Source organism: Camelina sativa, chromosome 7, assembly GCF_000633955.1.
Source record: "Camelina sativa cultivar DH55 chromosome 7, Cs, whole genome shotgun sequence".
Lineage (NCBI taxonomy): Eukaryota > Viridiplantae > Streptophyta > Magnoliopsida > Brassicales > Brassicaceae > Camelina > Camelina sativa.
In genome coordinates, this window is record NC_025691.1 from 9,597,775 (window position 1) to 9,605,050 (window position 7,276).

Below are 7,276 nucleotides of genomic sequence, written 5' to 3' on the forward strand. Positions count from 1 at the left end.
TGGAAGTCTCGCATACCAGGAGGGCAATGGGAGAGTCATCCACACATGAATGTTCTTACAAGTTAAGAATGTCATTAAAATCTCCATACAATATCCACGGTTTAAGCCGAATGATCGGAGAGTCAATGTGGGCTCTGAGGTAATCTGACAATCTTCCCCTCTCTTCTGCAGTACTTAGAGCGTAGATAAATGAACATAAGAATTCCTCCTGATTCTCGAGTTTCACCGAACAGGAAATGAGACTACATTGACCTGCGTCGCAACAGGCACAACCGGCAGAGGAATTGACATAGATGTAGATGCTCGAGTGGTGTTTTCAACGGAAGCAACACAAGAATCTCTCAAGTGACCCCATTTGCTACAACAACTGCATCGCGGCGTCAACCAAGGATAGGAATAGCATACTACAACATTAAGTTCCCCTTCTTCCTCACCGATAAAAGTGAATTCATGTGGCAAATCCTTTGTTAAATCTGCTTCAACCAACATCTGAGGTTCATAAAAACTGGTACAGGCCTCAGTCTTGGGATGTAGCCGTATAGGTACCCACTGCACTAAACAAGAAATCAAGTCCTTTGTCTGTGAACATCAATGGTGGGATATCAGTTAAAATGACCCAAAACTGAATAGATTTCATTGCTGGTTGAGTGTCCTCCGCATAAGGGAACCATTTAGATACAACCATTTGAATGTCCATAATGTTCCACATACCCCAGTGGAGAACCCGCCTCCTCATTCCCTCATGTCTGACCTAGAACTTGACCGTATTATCATTCACCGCATAATCATCAATCAGAGTGGATTTATCTCCAAGCCTCCAGATCTTATTTACAATCATATGGATCTTCCCCACATGTGGAGCTTTTAAGTGTAGGAACTTACAAATAAAAAATCCTCCCAAAGTGGCTTAGCACCCTCGAAAATATCATTTGGGACAACCACCTTCGTCTGACCATCAACCTCGATGGGAAAAAACGTTTGCTGTGTGTAAACATGTTTTGGTCCACATTCACCTATGACCGTTTAGGAACAGGACGATCCACAGCCACGTTCAAACCCTGGCTGAGCGAATCAACCTGCTCTGTTATTTTCCCGTGTGAAACTCCCACCTCTCCCTTCAGTAGGTCAGGCAGAGAGATATTTTGTCCCTCTCGGTCCTCTGATGGAGAGATCTGGCTGTCCCCCGGCGCCATAGAGCCCGGAGATGCCGCCGGCTGCAACATACTTGCAATACCCGCAAAAACCATAAGTCGCCTTTTTATAGCCTGCCACGAGTTTTATTTCTATTCTACAAAAAATCAGTTTACATTTTCAATGCATCATTTTATAGTTTCAATGCATCTTTTACATTAGATTTCCTAAATTTCTTTGTAATCTATAACTAAATTAACCCATTAATTGCATCCTTTACATTAGATTTCCTAAATTTATTCGTAATCTATAACCAAATTAACCCATTAATCAATTATAAAATAATAACATCTATGTATATATATTTTTTTTTCATAATTTGTGTGATATATTTCAAAATGACACTTTTTTGGGAAAAAGAAAAAGTATATATATATATAAAGCAGTAGGTAGGATACTTTTTCCTTGTTTTTAAAAATTATTAATTCTTTAAATTTTTTAGTTTTAATGTATTGGACAAATTATAAATAGTGAGATAATTTTTTTTGAATATTAATCTTAAAGTGATCCTATGTTTAATGTTTTTGTCAGCCATATAGGTAGGAGCAAACCCATACTGCCTTACTTAGCAAGTAGTCATGTGAAATACTTACACATGTGGATACACTACACTTAAAAGAAAAAGAAGTACTATATTTATACTAAAATATGATAATGAAATTTTTAATCTATTTTCAAAATATATAACAGTACTTGATTATTAATCATAGTTTGAATATTTTCTGAAGATATATGTATTTATTAAAACAAGTTTTTAATGTCATATTCAAGTTTGGCTTATATTCAGTGTTATAACAAACTATGGTTATATTACTTGTTTGGTGTAAATTCCAAACATAGATAACAAGCAAAGTTTTGCAGCGTAATTATATACAGAAACAAAGTAATAAATGACTAGAGATTGCGTATAACCTAACAACTTTGTTAAGAGATAACTTTAGAAAATCCAACAAATACAGAAACAAGTATATATATAAGCATGCTCACATGACTTTGGAATTTGTAAAACACAAACATATTAAATTTCTCAGCAGAAAAGTAAACAAATCAAACAAGAGAGAATGAAGTTTCGAATGCTGTGGCTCGCTTGGGTATTAATAATCGCAGTCGAAGCTAACGCAGCCGCCAAGCAAGGGAAAAACACAACAATCCCAGCATTAATAGTGTTTGGAGATTCAATAATGGATACAGGAAATAACAATAATCTTCCCACTCTTCTAAAGTGTAACTTCCCTCCATATGGCAAAGACTTTCCTGGAGGCTCCGCCACTGGAAGGTTTTCTGATGGAAGAGTTCCTTCTGATCTTATTGGTAAGCCATTTGATTTATTTTCGTATATCTAAAATTTTTAAATATGAAGATAAGTAAGTATGCTATAAATATAACAGCGGAAAGGTTGGGATTGGCTAAGACATTACCAGCATATATGAATCCGAATTTGAAGCCTGAGGATCTTCTTAAAGGTGTAACATTTGCATCTGGAGGAACTGGTTATGATCCATTAACAGCACAAATAATGGTACACTAATATTTTCCGATCATGATCGATAGTTTTTCTTGTGGGTGATTTATGTTTCTTATATTTATGTTTATTTTTGTAGTCAGTGATATCGGTATGGGATCAACTCACATATTTCAAAGAATATATATCAAAGATCAAGAAAAATTTTGGAGAAGAAAAAGCCAAAGATATTTTGGAAAGCAGTGTCTTTCTTGCGGTGTCTAGTAGCAATGACCTTGCTCACACTTATTTAGCTCGAGCTCATAGATATGATCGTCCCTCCTATGCTAATTTGTTGGCTGGCTCTGCTGTCAAATTCGTGAGAGTAAGTACATTATATATAGTTATATATATATATATATATAATTGTATTCACAAACTAATTTATATCCTCAACTGTTCATAATTAGGAATTACATAAGCTTGGAGCTAGGAAAATTGGAGTCTTTAGTGCAGTCCCCGTAGGTTGTGTTCCACTTCAAACAACTGTATATGGGGGTTTACTAACAAGAGGATGTAATCAACCTTTAAACAACATGGCAAAACAATTCAATTTAAGACTTTTGCCAGCACTAGATTCTTTAGATAAAGAGTTGGATGGTGTTATCCTTTACATTGATGTTTATGATACTCTCTTCGACATGATCCAACACCCTAAAAAATATGGTAAGTCCATCTAACAGATTTATCTATGTACTTTTTTCAATTTTATTATCTAATTCGAAGTACTTTATAGTATTCATATATATCTCATTTCGTTTCAGGTTTTGAGGTAGCTGATAGAGGATGTTGTGGTAAAGGAACTCTTGCGATGTCCTATTTGTGTAACTCATTGACCCCATTCACCTGTTCGAATTCTTCGGCTTATATATTTTGGGATAGCTATCATCCAACCGAAAGAGCTTATCAAGTTATCGTTGACAAATTACTCAGACAAATATTTGAGCAAAGTTTATTGATGTTTAACATCTGAATATGTATATATTTAATCTTATTCTCTCATGAACACATTTTTTTTTTTTGAATATAATGTTAAATTATATTTAAAAGAAAATAAACATTTTTACGACTAGTGCAAATTAACATTGAAAATGTAGCTGATAAAAGAATCTAGAGAAAATTGCTGACAGGAGACAATAGCTATATAGCTAAGTACGAGATTGCAGCCATTGTTGGAAAGCTGCATCATATCTGCGATCACCCAGCCAAAAGCTGTTCTCGGATATGCCTATCAATCCACTCAATAAGTCTAGCCGCTGTGGTCGAAGCTTCACCATATTAGATTGTGGGCTTCCAACTCAAAAAAAATTGGCAATGAGTGGAGAGGCCCATATCTTATATATACCACTTAAGATCCTATTCAACTTCCAATGTGGGATATTGTATCCCTAATACGCCCCCTCGAGATGATGGTTCTTTTAAGCATCAATTTCGGTATGTTCGGGCATGAATCAGTGGGCCTACTATTGGGTCGGGCCAATTGTGGATTGGGTTGAGCATGTGCGGACCGGGCTCTGATACCATATTAGATTGTGGGCTTCTAACTCAAAACCAATTGGCAATGAGTGGAGAGGCCCATATCTTATATATACCACTTAAGATCCTACACAACTTCCAATGTGGGATATTGTATTCCTAATACACTATGTCCCCGACTGTTTCGTTCCCGCCAAATTGTGTATATGACTGTTTGGAAGAAAACCAGAGAACATGGCGTGCCTGCGACACCACAATAATGAGTGAAGACCAATCTGTAGTGTACCGCATTGTGAGAATGCCTTGAGCCAAAGCCACCCATACTTCTAAGGCGAAACTGCAGGAGAAGAACAAATGGTCTCGTGTTTCGAGGTGTGTTTGACAAAACCCAAAGGAACCCGAGATGGCACTATTCCACTTGGACATTCGCGCACCCGTGGGAAGCCGGTCATGAACGCATTTTTTACTCAAGTTTAATTTATTATACTATTTTCTTCATCCACTTATTAATTTTACGATTCCCTCAAAAAAAATCACCGTAAATATTTTTCCTTTTAAAGCAATGTCTCGGATTCTCGGTGATTAAATGTGGAAGGTTGGCAAATTCTTCTTGCGTCTAAGTATGGCATCATTCATATTAGTGTAGCTAACCATCTTCAATGGTCTAGAAACCGATACATTACCAATTAGAGTTTTCAATTGACTAGTGAGAAGTTTCAATTATTTACCCTGCGTACCTCATCTGATGTATAGTCAATTTCCATGTTATACTAATGAAAAGATTACGAAATTACAATTTAAAGACAAAAGTGAAACGACATGATCCGTTTTTTTGAATAATAAATAATAAATAATAATAATAATAAATAAATACGCTACAGCTAGTGGTCTCATACCCACTAGCCACCTAACCACAAACACACAACAGCGGATAACACAACCAAAACCAATATCCAATAATATCTAATAATAAAATAACCAATATCCAAAACATAACTATTCTAATAACCAAACAACATGGAAACATAGAACCGGCAATCCTAACAATGTTCTAATGACCCAAATCTAGCAACCTAGCAATGTCAGACAACAACCAATCAAGTCCCTAGACATCCTCCTCTTCATTGCCTTGATTCCACGATCACACTTTGCCTTTACCTGCACCACAAACACAAATTGAGATGCATGAATATTTGATAAACACTCAGTGAGAAAATCCTCCCATCTACTGGACTATACACACAAGCAACAGTGATTCCAATGTTCCAAACAAACAACAAACAAAACATACAAACCAGGAAAACAAACATCATCTCGCTGGAAGGGAGGTGTCGACTGACACCAGCCAAGTGTTGACCGACACTGGCATTGGTGTCGACCGACACTACCCCACAGTGTCGATCGCTGTCGTTCTGCTGGTGTCGACCGACACCAAGTGGTATCGATCGACACTATCTCTGCAACTGCGATCCGCACAAAGCCGAGAGTCGATTCTCGCTCCCAAAACTCCACCGAATCGTCCAATACTCAAAACCCAAGCCGAAAACACACAATTGACTAACTCACATAATCAATCAAAACATGCAATCCCAACATCTACAACTCAAAGCCTAGTGAACCCAAACCTACAACTGTAAGGGCTCTGATACCAAACTGAAACGACATGACCCGTTTTTTTTGAATAATAAATAATAAAAAATAAATACTCTACAGCTAGTGGTCCCATACCCACTAGCCATCTAACCACAAACACACAACAACGGATAACACAACCAAAACCAATATCCAATAATTTCCAATAATAAAATAACCAGTATCCAAAACATAACTATTCCAATAACCAAACAACAGGGAAACATAGAACCGGCAATCCTAACAATGTTCTAATGACCCAACTCTAGCAACCTAGCAATGCCAGACAACAACCAATCGAGTCCCTAGACCTCCTCCTCTTCATTATTTTGATTCCACGATCACACTTTGCCTTTACCTGCACAACAAACACAAATTGAGATGCATGAGTATTTGATAAACACTCAGTGAGGCAATCCTCCCATCTACTGGGCTATACACACAAGCAAAAGTGATTCCAATGTTCCAAACAAACACTAAACAAAACATACAAACCAGGAAAACAAACATCATCTCGCTGAAAGGGAGGTGTCGACTGACACCAACCTAGTGTCGACCAACACTGGCATTGGTGCCGACCGACACTACCCCACAGTGTCGATTGATGTCGTTCTGCTGGTGTCGATCGACACTACCTCTGCAATTGTGATCCGCATGAAGCCGAGAGTCGAATCTCGCTCCCAAAACTCCACCAAATCGTCCAATACTCAAAACCCAAGCCGAAAACATCCATAGGAACCTGTAGCAACCAATCCCAGCAAGAAAAACACACAAAACAACAACAAACAAGCAAGGACAAGGAAATCAAAGGCTTAGATTAGCCATGGTCATGCACTCACCTCTTTGCAGGAAGTTTCTGAACCACATCAATTAATCCAACCCTCCTAGCAAGCCTCTAACTCCTTCCTAGCCTAGGATATCTCAAAAAACAGCAAGGAATCTCCCAAAAATCACCAAAAAGCTCAAGAACACACTTTCTCTTTGTTTTCTCTCAAAGCGGCGTGAAACAAAAACATAACACGACCCTAGGTTGTTTTCTCCCTTTTAAACCTCGGTTCAATGGTTTCCTTAAACCAAACCGGTCCAAATGGATAATGAAATCGAACTGGACAAACTAGAAATCAATGGTGTCGACCGACACCCCCTTGGTGTCAATCGACACCGTCCCCCAAAACGCACAGTTTGGTTTGCGGGTGTTACAAAAAGAAAGTGAGAATTTAAGAATCTGTTAGTGCCCTTATATATATGAACTTGATCAAGGAAAGAAAACAACATGAGGATAGGATGTTCAGAACATCATGTTCTGCTACCAAAGAGCTACAGGTTTACAATTTCACGTCGCCAGGATGACCTCCTTAAGTGTATTGACTCATGAATAAACCAGTGACTCATGATGAAGGAGAAGAGCAATAAATCATATAGCTGAAGATAATGTAAAGTCTTCCAACCTAGAATTTAAAATGTCTATGCGAGTTT

The 7,276-nt window shown here is 37.7% G+C and overlaps 1 pseudogene; it reads left to right on the forward strand.

Moving 5' to 3' along the window:
* LOC104700818 lies at positions 2,218-3,682 on the forward strand (annotated as a pseudogene).